Below are 17,304 nucleotides of genomic sequence, written 5' to 3'. Positions count from 1 at the left end.
TCTTTGTGACACAGAAAGTACACACGGAAAACATTTTGACATCACTATTCATTTCACTCACATGTAAATTGCTTGTTGTTTATGTAACCACACTCATCTATTTTTTTGGAATGGAATTTAACACATTTGTAGTTGATTGATTTAAAAATCTTTGTGGCACAGAAAGTACACACGGTAAACGTTTTGACATCACTATTCATTTCACTCACATGGATATGAAAGGAGATATTGGACTACTCTCAAGATCATCTGGGCATTATGTTGGAAATGGTTCTGTCTTTTAGCCTTTTCAACCAAATGTTGGATTTGGTTATGACTAGGGCTGTAAACGAGCCGAATTAAGTCAAACCCTATTAGATTTATGACCCAACAGTTGAATTTAGGCTCAAATTCAATTCCTCGGTAATTTTCTTTCAAGTAACACATCAATATTCTTTGATATACAACAAAAGTTAAGGGGAAAAAAAAAAAACCAACGTTATGACCAAGATTATCAATAATATGTAATTATGTGATCTGATCGTATAAAACCTAGGAGGACCGACGAGTTTTCCACCGAAATCGTACCGACGGACTCGCCGGGCGTCTCCGGCCACCGGACAGTCAATCCGAGCCGTCCAAAAATTCTATTAAAAAAAATGTAGGCGTCCGCGCATATACACGAAAAATAGGATGTTTGGATCAAGTACCTACACACATCGGATTCTGTTTATTCCTGTGAGGACCCCCTTGTTTTTAATTTTTGGACAGCTTGGATCAGTCGTCCGATGGCCGGAGACGGTCCAGCGAGGCCGTCGGTATGATTTCGGTGGGAAACTCGTCGGTCCTCATAGACGGACTAGTATCATATTAGTGGGGAAAAAGATTTTGCTAAATTATACATATACCCTTAACACATTCTTAACAAGTGGATGAATAAGTGACACTCACCAACCCAAAATACAAGCTCTCTCACCAAAATCCAATTGAAATTTCTCAACAAACTTGTCTCTCTTGTCTCACATAACTATGGTTTCAACCAAGAGATAACAAGATCGCATTGAGATCGTCAAAGAACGGAAAGTGACTGAAGGCCGCACCAAAGCAAAGATCTTCCAACACTAGAGCTTACCAAGCCCACGAAAAGTGGGGCAACCGAACAACAATAAAGATCTAATAAAGAACCCTAAGGTTCTGCGAAGGACCCCCCAATGGATTCTCAAAAGGAACTACGAAGTTCAACCCTAATTGAGGGAGCGAAGCTATATTTATAGCCAAAGAATCATTTCCAAATATAACTCTTTCCCAAACTGATTTGGTTGCACTCCAAGTCCTTAAAAAGAAACTCCAAAACAAATCTTTAGTATCGTACAAACCAAATTTCGAAGTGTTAACTGTTCGAACATACTTCACCAAAATCTGGACGAGAAAAACATAAGCTTCAGAGTTAAAATACAAGCCGGTCGTCTGGACGGTCTTGACTCCCGTCCAAACAGAAAAACCCAAATTGAGCAAAAATCCTACAACTTCGATGTGTTATACAATTTGTAATGCAAATTATTGAAGATTTTCTAGAGTTCTTGTAATGAAATTGGATTTTTCGCATATAGCTGGACATTTAACGATCAGAATAAAATATAGAGCAAGAGCAATGCTTTGGGCACATCTTATGAGCACTGATTACAACACGCCGTCCAATGTATATGGATCCCCTTAAAGCAATATAAGCCCATTGAATTAGATGAATCTGGATATATTTGTGTTCAGATTTGTGTTTACAGACTTTGTTACCTCCAAAAAGTGTAATGTGCTGCTAGGAAAATGAAGTGATGCAAGGGTGTGCCATGGTCAGTACATGGAAAAGAAAAGAAAAAGAACAAGGGACTTGGAAAGAAACACAAATAAAGGTTGCAAGAAATATAAAAAGGATAAATGCTGAGAAGCTGTAAATCTATCATTAATATATTATAGAAATGTGTGTAAGTCTTCAAAGTCTCTAAACTTTAAATCCTAATTTTCTAGATTTGTTATTATATATATATATATATATATATATATATATATATATATATATAAAGAGAGAGAGAGAGAGAGAGAGGTGGGAAGGTGGGTGGGTGGGTGGGTGGGAGAGAGGTCTTGAGGGTTGAATATGGAGAAAAAATTATTCTATGCCTCTAGAATACCATCATGTGCTACTCCAAAATTATTTTTCACACACGTCTTTTAGTGTATATAATGAGGCCAATGCTCGCGTGCATCAAATACAAGACCGGAAAAAAAATAAAATTATCTTTTTTATCAACTAGCGTTGTACCTGTTTGATGCACGAGAATCAAAAACTACTAGTGTGATTTTTTTTTATCTCGTGCATCAAACGGGCACAGACACTAGTATGACCGGTAATTGAATGATGAGGCAAGAACTTTGGGCCTGCCCAATTTTCTCCTATTTATAGTGCAATACCCTGAGGTTAGCCCCATGAACCCTGCTCATGCCCCATGTTCTGACCTCAGCTAACCGCTTCCTTTTATTTGGATGAAGAAAACCATTGATTGTTCCGTGATGTCGCCTTGATTGCTACCACGTGGTATTCGACCTGGTCTCTTTAAACGGTTGCAAACCCTTCCTCCTAGGGATCTTAATCCCCACGAAACATGTTGCAAAGAATTCAAACCAGCAAGTCTTGCACGACCCAAACCCTATTGAAAACCGCTTGACCACTTTCATGAAATTAGGAATATCGCTCAACAATAATGACATAGCGGAATTCACGAGAGACTAGTTAGCGTATTAGTCCAAACGAGATAAACAACTCGTCGCAACGAGCAATTTTTGCGCACTAGAAAGAAAGAGAAAATATCTGTAATATTATTGATAAAAGTTTAAAAGTTGAATAATTGAATAGGTTGCAGCCCCTTTTATAAGACCCTAATCCTAAAAATTCTACAATAAAAGAAATCTTAAATCATGCCATAACAAGCGGCATTAAAGAAAAGATATTTTCTAATTAATTAAAATAAAATCCTAATTCTTGTAGACCAAAAATCCTAGTAAAGGTAAAAATCAAAATCAAACTGAATACGGAAAGTTAATAATTCTTACCTAAATGAAAATATTCCTAATTAAAATCTTATTCTAAAACAATAAAAATAAAATACAAAAGCTCTCCATTTTTGTCTTACATCAAATAATTATTCGACCACAAACACTTACACATACTCACATCTTTTGGTGGACCCAAGAGCGAAATTAGGAATTGATTCTGTCCTGAGCTAACCTAAAAAAAATTTCGATGGACAAAACAATATATATAATATGCATACAGGCAATCTCTGAGAAATAAGGCTTGTAATCCATTTAATGCACCACGTATATTACTAATACCATTGACCTCGGATATCTATTGATTCTGTCCAGATTGTAACGATTGAGTACATCGGAATCTATTTCTTAAGAGTTAATGTAGTGATGTCTTCAACATACAGAATATGAATAAAAAAAAAGGTCCTGTAAAAACTCTTGGACATCAACAAATCTCAAAAAATGCTCCAATTTTTTTGTTGTTGTTCCATCATAATTGGGAGAATTACCGGCAGGAGGCGTGGACTAGGATTAATTACCAATACATGGGCTCCACTCTTGAAATTACCACCCTCATGACACAAGTAAAATTATTCACCAAGACATGGTAAGGCTATGTTAGTTTACAATTCTACCCCTACCTACATATATATATGCAACATTGAAGCCCTAACACTTAACACCACTGTAACGATCCTGATTTTTGGTAAATAAAATTTTTGTTAAATATTTAAATTTTATTTTAACTACTTGGATTTGCTACTAAAAATTTCTTTTTAATTTTAATAATCCGTCATAATTAGATTTGAGACTTATAAAATTATATCTGTTCGCACCGAACAATCTAGTCAATTTCTAAAGACAAGTATGCTTGTAGAAGCACTTGGATTTTTTTTTCTAGTGAGTTAAATAAAGTCCTTAAAAATCTTATTTCTTGGCTAGAAATCCCACTTGGCAAGTAAGGTTAGTTTCCAACCGATTAGTTGGAGGAACCGGACCACCGATTCACCTAGTTACGTTACCCTAACCCTAATTGGACCATTTAGACCATCTTTGAGCTTTATGAACCCCTCCAAACCCTATAGGACCATTAGACCATAGGAGTAATCATTTTTACTCCCATGACAAGTCATTTCAAACCCTAATTATTACCAATATTCCTTTACCCCTTGGTCCATAATTGTTAGGGGAATTTTTGTCCCTTGGTTAATAGACCTTTGACTTGCCAATAAGCATGACAAGACAAGTCATACAAAGAATCTCATCATTTTGCTTCCAAAAGAAGCAAGACTAGCCTTGTCATGCATGCACACCTATGTTCTAGCCTTAAGCCTAACTATCTTAGGTTTTACTTTCCTAGATGAATATATACATGTCACGAATCTCTATTTTTCTCCTGCTTAAAGTAGTTTTTAGAACCAACTCCCTTCGGGAAAGTTGTAGAGCACTTCGAAACCTTCAAGTTAGATCCAAGAACCATCCCAATCGGTGAAGAAATGACAAAGATATTGGCATCCGAAGTTCAGTAAAAATCTCGAATTTCCATTTCCAGACAGCATACTGTCTCTTCCTTTATCACCATTTTTCTCTTACTTAAATTAGTTTCTAGGATCAACTTCCTTCACGAAAGTTGTAGAGCACTTTGAGAGCTTCAATCTCGACCCAAGAACGATCATATTCGGCCAAATATCGACCGAGTTACTGCTATCCAAAGTTTGGTCCAGATTTGCGAGTTTTACCGCCCGTAGAAAACTTCCAACTAGCTTATTCGGCCCCGACTAGTTTCGGATCAAGGTAGAACCCCTTAACTCTACGTATAGCATAGAATCGTACATTAGAAAGTAGAATATTCTTGATTCAAAGTATCAATTTCCTTATCGTTTTCCTTAAGTAGATAAGGTTATCTATTGTTTAGTTTAAAGTAGATAAGGTTATCTATCGTTTACAATGCATGATTATCAATAAGTTTATCTCGCTAATGGAAGTACGAGCATGCTAGATAAATGACTTTTTCTTAAATAAACATATGTTGTTTAGAACTTCCCTCAAAGAAAGAAGGAACGATTTTCGAAAGATAGAATTTGACACTTGAATAGAAGTATTCGTATTTTGATCTTTAGGATGGTTATGAGCATGGTTATTAATATAGAATTGGATGATCTTGCTAGTTTAGTTTCAAGATTTCAATGAATGATTTATGTTTGTAAAAAGTCCTACCGCGGAGTCTATGCATGAGAACGAGACACAGAAATCGAGAAAATAGAAACATGACATCTAGGGTGTGGTTAACAAGAAAAATGTGTTTCGAAGGAGGAAATATTTTTGAAACTACGTAATGACTGATTTTGATGGCATTATGTGAGATGTGTGTGTGAATGTGTGCCAATGGGAACCCGGGACGGCGGAACCATTGTGAGGATACTCGGGAACCCGGAACGGCGGAACCGAGGTTGGGTGTGTGGCTTGGTTATCCGCGGAGAGGAGCCAATGCAAATGTGTGCCAATGGGAACCCGGTGCGGCGGAACCATTGTGAGGATACTCGGGAACCCGGAACGGCGGAACCGAGGTTGGGTGTGTTAAAAACGGATTTTGAAAATGTTGATTTGGTTATGAAATGTGGAAAATGGGGACACGGTCTACGATGAGTTGCGTAGGAGAAACACAGAAAAACATGGACACCAACGATACTTGAATAGTGAATGTGGATGTGTGATTGTTACTATTCGTCGTATATGATTTACTGTTTGTAAGTTATGAGTTAGTGGGTAGGGTTTACTCTATTGAGCTTTTGTAAGCTCACGGTGTTACCTTCGGTGACCCTGACATATTATATTGGTGGCGACGCCGGTATAATGTGTCAGACCTCATAGATGAACAGGGTGAACATTATACCTTGGAAGCTTTCGGAGCTGAGGAGCTGGCCAAAATGGAAGAAGAGGCGGAGCAGTAGATATGAACCCTAGTCTACCCTCCTTTTGTTTAATAAAGTACTCTTGGGAAAATTATGTTGTAATATTGAGCTAGACTCTATTTAGATTTTCAATGAAATTGCCTTCTTTAACGTACCCAAAATTGGGGGCGTTACAACCACCATTTCAACGTTTTCCTTCTCTCTGCAATAGCTATCCAGGTACTCTCTCTCTCTCTTTCTCTCTCTCTCTCTCTCTCTCCTCCCCTCTCTCTGGCTTTTTCTTCTCTCTCCTCTCTCTATCTATCGTTCTGTCTCCCTCTCTATAATATTCAAGTAGTTGAGACGATTTTGTGGTTGTTTTACACAGATTTTGACCCAAATCGTATATGTGTGTAAGCATTACTTTTGCGCGTGCACGGGCAAGATTTCGACACCAATATGCCTACTGGACGGTTCTGTAAAGGGAGAAACCCCATTGATTATCTTGGTAATATTATCTGCTTTCTTGATTTTCTTGTTTGGTTTGTGAGAAAATGGAAGAAAATGAAGCAAGATTGCATCTTGGGTCTTGTTTCTTTTTTGGGTAAAGTGATTCTTGGGTCTTGGTTTTGTTTCTTTCTCTGTTTTCGAAGACAACGACCAAAAGATGCCTAAGTCACCGGAATACATGTCAAGGTCTCTAACTTAACAAAAGCTCTTGCCATCAAACAAAATAGAGCTCAAAATTGAAAGAGTTTCTTTGTTTTTGTTAGTAACAAGTGACGACGAAGAGACTTGAAAAGATTTAGCTTTTGTTCCCATAGGCTTGGTCCGAAAGATTTAAGTCATTGTCCAAGGTTGAATGTAGTGGATATTTTTTAGGGCGATTAGTTTCTCTGACCTGTCACTGATGAGGTTCTACAGAAAAATATGTGAGTTTGTCTTTGAACTATTCCAGCTCCTTTGAGATTTAGTTTCATTGTGTTTCTCCTTTTTTGTTTGATCTGTATTTGTATATATTAGTTGCACTCTGCATTTTTGCCACGGTTTTATCAATTATATTTACGCAATCAATGTTACATTTTCTTGATGGTAACTAAAGGTAGTTGCTTATGATGTGCTTGCTATTAGGAATTTTAAAACGAGGAAATGTCAGATGCACTGAAAACTCTGTTGGGGTGGAGGCGCAACTTAGTAATCTGGCATAGTTTTTCCTCTCATTTTTGTTGCTATAGTTTGGTGGAATTGGAGCACTTGTTATCATATACCAGTTTTTCCTCTATCCTCCCTCCCCCCCCCCCCCCCCCCCCCCCCCCCCCCCCCCTCCCTAAATTAGTCAACCAAATAGCAAGTTTTAGGCTTCATTAATTGGAGTGGAGGATATTGCTAAGAGAACTCTAAGTTTGTAAATAGTTTCAAGCAATAACATGCACAATTGACTTATGTTGTCATGGGCAATACTTCTATTCATATCCTCTCTTCAAATTTAGTAAAGTTGGGTCTCCCAGGAAGCAAACTTTAACCAAAATCAGCACTCCCTCCATTAGTTGGACTGACAGAACCATGAGCTTTCTACGAGGAACTTACTTCAACCAAAATCATCACAAGTTGTGAAAAATGGTGGGGTTGCTTAACTTTTCGTGTTAGGGAGGTGTTATTATTCTTGATTCCAACGTGAAATGGGATTTGTTCCTTATTCCTTGGGACAGCATTTTGCAAATTCTCACCCTTAGCTGTTGACACTATTGAATTTGGTTTCTTTTTGCACATTAACTTAATATCCTTGCAGTTTTGCATCTATTGTTGCATACGCCTATTAAAGCACATGCTGGTGAGGTGTTTACACCAATTCTATTAACTGCAGTTCAAGGTGATTATGTTCATGAACTTCATGTTCGCTAATGCCTATTTTGTTCATAATTTTTGTGGTCCAGGAAATCGTGCCTCTACGAAAGGTTTGTTGGAGACCTGAAACTAATTCTAGGTCTGTGAACCAGTGGAAGAAAACAACTGGTCCTCATATAGCCAACTCTTTGCGAGTGTATCTGTCTAATAAATCAATGCAGAAACAGCCAAAAGTGGAGGTGGGTTCTCTTGCTCCTCAGGCTAATGCAACTGTATTCGCGGAAACAAAAGTTCTACCACCCAAAAGTTTTGAGATTAGTGCTGCGAGTAATGTGGGAGCTCCAGTAGTCCCACCGCCAAATGTTGCTTTGACAAGTACTAGTGCTACCACAAGCACCATCACCAACGACTGTTCAAAATACGCCACAAGGATAGGAGTCCGTAGTTTTAGATTGCTTTTGTCTTTTTGATTTATTTGCCACTATGTTTGGATCATGGACTTGGGGAGAGAATTATGTGGTAAAAAAAAACAATAATTTTGATGTGGGGAATGGTTTAGTTTGCTTAACTCGTGTTTGTAATTAGTTTTCTTTTTAATGTTATGAGTTTGTTCGTCTAAAAAAAAGGACAATGGTTCGTAAAAGCAATTCTGCAACGAAAAACAATGGTCGTAAAAGACATGACCTTTTGCAACCAGCAATCTAGTCACTAGAAGAAGGTAACAAAATGTGATTGAAATGAGCAATTACAATCACAGTTCTACCAAAACTGTGATAAAAAAGTATTATTTCTCAAGGTTTCACTATTAGTAAAGTAAGTTGAAAATTTGTTAACAAAATATGAGATGGCTTCCGTAACTTTCCGTAAATTTCTACCCTCATGTGCCCTCAGACTTATTATTAAAATGGTCAATCATATAGGACAGGGTTCTCTAAAAAAATATGGTCCATACAGACATAGAGTGTAGTCGTTTAGCAATATAGACTTGGTCTTGGTCTTAAAAGAACCACCAACTTTTCACGCTTACCAGTTGCCTAAAAATACGACGTACTCTTTATACAAGAAACATATGGTCCACAAAGACATAGAGTATAGTCTTTTGGCAATATGGACTTGGTCTCGGTCATATTTATGAACCACCACCAAACTTTTCACCCTTATTACTTGCCAAAAAAATATGACGTGCTTTTTATACAATAACCATATGGTCCATACGACATAGATTGTAGTCTTTTAGCAATATGGACTTGGTCTTGGTCTTGAAAAAATCACCATCTAACTTTTCACACTTATCACTTGCCAAAAAATATGACGTGCTCTTTATACAATAAACATATGGTCCATACAGACATAGATTGTAGTCTTTTAACAATATGGACTTGGTCTTGGTCTTGAAAGAACCACCTACTTTACACGCTTACCACTTGCCCAAAAATATGACATGCTCTTTCTTCAATAAAGATATGGTCCACAGAGACATAGAGTGTAGTCATTTAGCAATATAGACTTGGTTTTTGTCTTGAAAGAACCACCAACTTTCCACGTGTGGGCTACCACAGCCTCGGGCGAGATCGGGGCGGCCCAAAAAAAAACACATACCGCTCCGGCTAATTGATTTGAAAAATTTGAAGAGTCGCCACCCGGATTTATGGTTCGTCACCCGAGAAACCGTTTTTGATTTGAAAATTGATTGACCTGAATTGAAAACCAAAGATCATTCGAGGGTTCGGAAGCCATGTTACGAGGGGGGAAGGGTTTTACGGCACCCCCCCTCGCCCGACGCGATGTCGGTCTCTACTAAACGTTTGTGGGATTTTTCAAATGGATTTTGTTTCGTTAAACATGTAGCAGGTATCCACAAGTGTAGCAAATAGAAGGTGTATGCTGGTGCTTGTGTACAAGGTGTGATGAAATGATGATGGGCACATGCATGATGGCAAAGCAGTATAAACTGCTACTGGATCAACTCTCGAGCGCTTGAGAGTACTCTCGAGCGCTTGGGAGTGCTACTGACCAAATCCTGCAGAGTTTGTTAGTCTCGAATAAGATGCCAAATAACGGTGTACACTGGTGCATGTGTATGGGAGGGTGATTATGTGATGAAAGACAGCAAGATAACAGGGAATGAAACACTCCTCACTGGCTTAACTCTCGAGCGCTTAAGAGCATTCTCGAGCGCTTGGGAGTGTCTGAACCCCCACCTGCACTTTCTGTTAGCACTGACACAACACAATGTAAAGACTGCAAAATGAAATACTGTTACACAGACCACTGGCTCAGCAGAGGACTTGAAAAACTGAGATGGGACCTCAAGTTTTTCAAGTCATGTATCCTTGCCATTACACAAACGGATCTACAATTCTAAAAGACCAAATGTACACATCTATACATGCAGAAGCTCAGAAAACACAGAAAACTGGGAAAGTGAAATGCAATGGCATGCATGCACTCCTGAGCGCTTGGGAATGGATCCGAGCGCTTGGGAGTGAGCTGCATGCCAGCTTACTCTCAAACGAAAAAAATGGTACTGCTTCACCATACAAACATCCTTATCTGAGTTTTTAACAAGAGAATATCTTATTTTTAACTTAGGAAAACTTTATTCTTACTTGAAATTTGTAAGAAACATTTCTGTATTAGGAAAAATGATCTTCTGTGTCTACATGCCAGAATAAAACCATTTCGTTTAAAAGTGCATCTCACCCCAGCCTACTGCTTACCAAAATGCCATGCATGGGACTGGAAACTGTCCCGAGCGCTCTGGAGCGCTCTAGAGTGTTTCCAGTAGGGGTTTTGGGAAAACATTATTCATGGACTCTTTGCTTTTGCCTTTTCACTAAGGTCTCCCAACCATGCACCAGTATTAAGGACTGGGACAGGCTGAGAGACCCCCCTCAGAAGGGAGAACAACCTCTTGATTTGAACCAAGGATAGAAATGATTCTACCTTTATTTGACACTTTGCTCCTTGGATGGTTGTGAAAGGTGAATGTGGAAATCAGAAACTGAGAGTGCTCTGGATTTCTTGCCTTTTTCTTTGATGATTTTGAAAGAGACCTTTGAAGTTGGGCAAGACGTTTTTTGTTTTTAAGACCTTTTCCTTTGAACAAGAAAGAGGGAAGAAGAGGAGTTTAGCGAGAGAAGATTTTCGTCCCCCCCTTTTTTTCTGCTGAAAGACAAGGTGTATATATATAGAGGATATAACCCATGGTTTTGATAATCAAGTGATTTTGAAATAAATACATTTTTAAAGAAAGAAATTTTCAGCTGATCTCTTCTCTGACTGAGGTTGAGTGTTGACTCACCTCAGCCGGTGCAATGATGGCTTGCATGGATAGTGGGAATCTTTTTCACCCATTGGGCACTGGGAGAGGTCTTGAGCGCTATGGAGTGGTCTTGAGCGCTTGGGACTTCACTCTCGAACGCTTGAAAGTGAGTCAGGCCAGTGGTTTTTGGAAAACAGTTTGGAGCGCTTGGGACTGCTTCAAAGCGCTTGGGAATGATTTTGGTCATTTCCTCCAAGGAGCAACGTCTCAATTGGTACATGGCTTGTTCTGATCCATATTCATCATCGGGGAGCCCCAGGGCCACAAATTAAGGAAATTTGACAAGTCCAAATTGGGGTGTCTACACCACGCTTAACACTTGCCCAAAAATATGATGTGGTCTTTCTACAATAAAGATATGGTCCATAGAGACATACAATGTAGTCTTTTACCAATAGACTTGGTCTTGAAAGAACCCTCACCTAACTTTCCACGCTTACCAATTGCCCAAAAATATGACATGCTCTTTATACAATAAACATATGGTCCACACAGATATAGAGTGTAGCCTTTTAGCAATATGGACTTGGTCTCGAGTAAATTAAAATTTAGTCATTAAAGATAAAAAGTGTAGTCTTTAGGAACCATAAACTGTCTTTCATGATGGTCTTTTTCGATGTAATAGAAAGTCTTTTATATCTTTTTAGTTGCCCTTTTTGGCCCAAATAAAGTTGGTTGAGGTTGAATAGAAGATAGGTCTCATTGGGGAGACGTAAAAACCCGACAAAATACATAATCTATACATAATAATTTAAACCGTACAAGTAGGCTACAAAATACATAATCCCAACATAATAATTTAAACCGAATAGGCCAACAAACTACATAATCCCTACATAATAATTTAAACCGAATGGCCCAACAAAATACATAATCCCTACTTCATTTCCTATTTGTCATCAGAATAATCTGACAGTTCCTTATCGGTTGCATATTGCGGATCCCTCTTAATTGCTCTAATTGTTTCATATGGGTCTGACTTGTACATTTTAGCAGCCCTCATAGCCTTTATTATCAATCCTTGACGGATTAGCCGCTTGCACATAGCATTAATCTCCAACTGGAGCCTTTCGCAAATGTCGTCTTGGAGACGGTTTGGCCTTTTTCCATCTATCATTTGTGCGGAGAGTGCTTTAGGCACCTTCAGTAGGTACTTACGACATTTTGCTTCCAATTTGTTCCTATGTTCAAACATTAGAGGCCAGTTAAGTAAGGCAACAACATCACCCTCAAACGAAGATTGGTTCCTGCTTAGCCTTCAAACCTCGCCTTCAAATCAGGTTGAGAAAAACTCCAAGCGTAGGGCTAGGTCGTCGGTAGCATAATAACCGAAAAGTCCAGGATCATACCCACAGAGAATCAAAAACAGCTTATTCGGAATGTAGGTTTTATATGGTGGATTGTGGCGTTTAAGACGGCCAACTTGGTTTTGCTTTTAACGATGGAAAGGCTAAAGCAACAAATTAGATAAGAGATTAATAAACTAAAAGAGGCAAGTCTAGGGATCGTCTAAACCTTGACTTAAGCTGTTACCGGTTCTCAATTATAACTCAAGCGAGAGTCACGACCACGCGCTTACACGCGGAAGATTTAGCTTTAAAAGACTACGTTTATCGAAAGATGTGATTAATCGGAGCTAAACCAACCTATTTTTGCTAATGTATCTAACACGTAGGAGGCCACGAGCCCTCAATATGTCGCTTGCCAAGACTGCTTGACTAAACGATAAACCAAGGAGTTAACACCCCTCGCTTAGACCAAAATGACTAGGTTAATGAAATTCCGAAAACCATGATTTTAAGCCCGAAGGTTTGAGAACCAAATAACAACCTAAGTCTTTGGGAAAGAGTAGCCCAAGACTTAGCCAAGAGACTACTCACACATATTGAAAAGACTAGAAATTATGCTAGGAAATGAAAACATGATTAACCGATAGAAACGGAAATAAACTTGATATTCACAAAGATCTAAAGAGTAGCTACAACTTTAATAAACGAGAAAACATCAAACTAGGAATTAAACTTACAAGTATTGAAGCTTGAAACTAAGAACAACAATGGAGAAAAACTAGAGAGAAAACTAACCAAGAACATAAAGTAGATTTTAGATAAAGTGGGAGAGAAAGGTATTTATACAACTCAACTTATCTCCCAACAAATATCCTACAAACATACTATAAGTAGCAACTATTCCATAAATGGAAGGTTGAAAAAGCAACAAATATCTGGCCGAAGGCTCGCCGTATTGATACAAATTATACAAAGTATCGATACCACACCGTTATCCTGAATTGGCCATTTCCTACGTAACACACCCGTATCGATACAGTTTAAGGCCGTATCGATACGGAATAACCTGCCTTCCCATTTAACCAACGTGTATCGATACGGATTATGGCCGTATCGATACGCAGAGCTTATCTTCAGAAAGGAAAGCTAGCCTTCAGAACTTGACACCCGACGACCACTGGCTTGCCCGACGCTTCTCGCCTTCATACTTTGGTCACTTTGGCATAAGTTCCACTGGGCGAGGATACTTAAACTAACTTGGGGGTTGGCTTTGCGATCAAAATACGCCTTTTAAGGGTGTTTTGCCTGAAACACTTAACAAACTACCTTACGAGCAATATTAAATAAAAACGATAAATTATAACTAAAAACGCTACTAACTAACGGACTTAAGCACCACGATCAAGCAATCTTAGGTGCTTATCAGTTCCAATCTAGTATGAAAAAAGCATCTTCAGTCGCATCGTACTACAACGTAGGCTTGATAAACGTTCGTTTGCCGCGCCTGTTGTACAAACCAATGGTGTAGTCTAATCTAGGGAGGCGCCGTTGATCTTCACGTTGACCTACCGCCGCCGGTGGTGGTTTAGTACCGGCCCTGTGCCAACTCTTGTGCACTTAAGCATCAATGCCCAACAAACAAGAATATAAACATCGTATGAATGTTGAACCACGTTGCCAACTCTTGTGCCTCCACCAAAAATTGGGGCAAGTGGGGGCATGCTTTCTTTCTTTCTTTCAAGAATAGAAAAATTAGCGAAACACAGATCAAAGATGCTATAACCTTAATAGTAACATCTATTAATCTTGTACACTTAAGCATCAATGCCCAACAAAAGTCACTAAAAGAAGAAATGTGTGAACAAAAAAGTATGGCAAGATAACGACAAATGAATCATGAATTGGCCATAAAATTCCAACGAAGATTCAAAACATTTGGAAACCCAATTTTTTTATACACCTAATTGATTAAGTAAACCATCAATACACATGGACTTATTCATGATAAACTGGTGCTAACTAAGCTGATCACCCCAGGCACTTAAAGCTGAATGGAATTGTTGACATGACCAAATCAACCTCTTGACACAGCATAAAAAGTCCCATTAGCATCCAAAAAATGGAAGATCCTTATCTTCATAGAACCCTCATTGAGCCTACAAAGTATAGCATAATGATCAGATCAAACCTCACCGAAACTGGAGTGTGGAGGCACGAACTAACAATCCTCATAACAGTCTTCAAAATTTTATGAATATGCAGCTTGCAACATTTGATGATGGATTGCAATCCTCTTACTATTCTTCAACTTCAAAGGCGAGCAGAACTTGGATATAAGCAGGAAAAGTTTAAAGTAGTATCAAAGAAAAAGCATTCCCATGATCTACTGTTTAAAACACAACATGGAACCTGCCAAGGAGTAAGGCAGCTAACACTAGCAGTTGGAAAACAGAATAGGAAAGGACCATGACACAACCGATCTATTCTGGATCGACCGAATTGGTACATAGTTGTTTCTTCCCCCAGATCCCTGCGGTCAACTCTTGTATTTTCTTATTCTTTTCATCCTACATAAATTGCACCATAAACGTTAGTGAGTCTTTATTTGGACTTTTCTATACTAACAGAATCTAGAAAGCAAGATAGGCACAAAAATTAGCGATCTAAAAACAATGCCATTTGAAAAAAAAAAATTAGATGCACCATTTTTTCCCTATCCATTTCCTTTCTTTTGAAACTAAACTACTATAATCCATTGAGTACACACTTGTCATGAGCTGTTACGGCATAATATTTTCTATTCCAAGACAACATATGGCCGTACAAGTCATTCAGGAATCAATCACTACAATTCAGTAAGACTGTAACAGAATGAAACCATTTACCCAACAATTCAGGCAATGGCAAGTAATCTGTGGGTGCAAAGCAACAAAAAAAATGGGTACAGACCAAGTCATTTTAACATAAGGATCAAATAATACCATTGTAGTCTCCCATCTAATAAAAAAATAGATTAAAACATGCCGTAGGCAACTGTTGATACTCACACAATGAGCCTACTTCAATTTTTGACATTGAACCATTCACTACCATATCAATCGATCAACCTTTTGGGTATGAGAAAAACCAGTCCAAACCAAAACCCCACAACATTTTCCCAGGAAACAAACACCCATAGGAAAAGTTGGACCCGAAGAGCATTGGTGTTGTTGCTATTGTCACTGACTGATTGATGAAATTTACTCCCATAGAAAAGGTGTTTTTGGATCAAAGCTTAAGATTCAAATTCCCCCAATTGCACCCAATGCCTTCTCTTCTGATCAATCACCCATATCTCCACCAGATTTTGGAATTAAAACCCGGAAGCAAGATAATACAATTGCAGTCTCTCATTGATTTAGGGTTTTCAAAATTAGGGAAAATTGCTTTGGGGGCAAAACTCAAAACATGTAGGTGGAAGCCAGAGAGTAGTTAAACATGAGCAAGATCAATAAACAAAGAGAGTTCGAACTTCGAACAAAATTTTTGGAAATCCATTTTTTCCCCTTTTTTTCCCATGAATTTACTCATTACCTAACATTACAGTGTTGACCAAACATTAGATGTAGGTAAGGAAACTGATTTACCTAAATTAGTTGTTCAATTGTTGTCGTAGGCGACTGTGACTCCTTCGACTGTTGATCGTTGTCGTAGTCGATTTCTTCGATATACGATCATATAAGCCCTAGATCTTGAGAAGGGTGCAACAACTTCGAAGGCAAGAACAACAAAAAGGGAAGGAGGAGGTGACGTGGAGAGACAGGAAGCTAAAGTTTCGTGGAGATTTTTGGGATATGGAATGATGGAGGAGGTGGGAGAGAGGAGATGAGAGAAAAAGAGACAGAGAACGTGTTCTGGTATTCAATATTCACCCATGGCAAAACAAAGGCTCTGAACGCTGTCATCTTGGACAAAGGGCAAATTTGTCCAGTCTCATTATGCTTATTACCTCATACCATGTATTGGTGATATTATTTGCAGGTGCCATATATTGGTAATTTGGAGACTTGACACCATGAAAGTGGTGATTAACCCCAGTCCACGCCACCTGTAGGTAATTTTCCCATCATAATTTCCTACAGTTATATATATATATATATATATATATATATAATTTTATTTATTATTATTATTATTATATTATATATATATTATTTTATCCAACCGTTATATAAAAAGAGGGAGTTTATGGGTTGTTTTTTACCAATTTGGGACACATTTACCCTCCAATTGGAAACAGTACACACTAAGGGGGCTGGGTTTTATGTCTTTTCGCCCCTTCTGTCACATGTGGACCACAAATGGCCACGTTTTACTCCTGCCTATTCATTCTCTCTCTCTCACACAACACAGACACTCTCTCTCTCTCTTCCTCTCACTGCACAGACGTACAGTGGTTCTCTCTCCCTCTCTCCGCCTCTCCTCCTCTCCTCGCCTAGACAACCAGTAGATCGGCGTAGTTGCAGTCGTGTTGTTTCGGTGAAGGTAAAAAAGGTTAACCCATCTCTTTTTTTCTCTCTCTCTCTCTTCTCTTCTTCTTCTTCTTCTATGATTTGTGCGATTTAATCCGAGATATGGGTTTCCAGCATGTGAGATTTATGGGGCTTTTGTGGGGCTAATCGTGAACAATGAGTAATCAGACAGCGACGGTGTTGAGGACGTCGACGACGCAACTCTTGCTTCAGAGGTAATTTCTTCTGGGTTTTGTAGACTCGATTTTTGGTGGTTTTGATTATACTTGTGTATGGATATATATGAATGTGTATGTATATACCTGTGTAGAGCCCTAATTTTAATTTGGGTTTCCAAGCAAATTGTGGGTTTGTGGTGCCGGTGAAGAGGAACAAAAGTAGCA

General features: G+C 38.5%; 1 long non-coding RNA gene across 1 annotated transcript; it reads left to right on the top strand.

Moving 5' to 3' along the window:
* Window positions 1-16,614: 16,614 nt before the first annotated feature.
* LOC131303733 (uncharacterized) lies at window positions 16,615-17,136 on the top strand. The gene is made up of 2 exons (XR_009192166.1): window positions 16,615-16,934; window positions 17,036-17,136. It is a non-coding gene; the product is annotated as an uncharacterized LOC131303733 (long non-coding RNA).
* Window positions 17,137-17,304: the final 168 nt, after the last annotated feature.

Source organism: Rhododendron vialii, chromosome 10a, assembly GCF_030253575.1.
Source record: "Rhododendron vialii isolate Sample 1 chromosome 10a, ASM3025357v1".
Lineage (NCBI taxonomy): Eukaryota > Viridiplantae > Streptophyta > Magnoliopsida > Ericales > Ericaceae > Rhododendron > Rhododendron vialii.
Note: the sequence above shows the minus strand (reverse complement) of the source record. Positions and strands in the feature narration are given on the sequence as shown.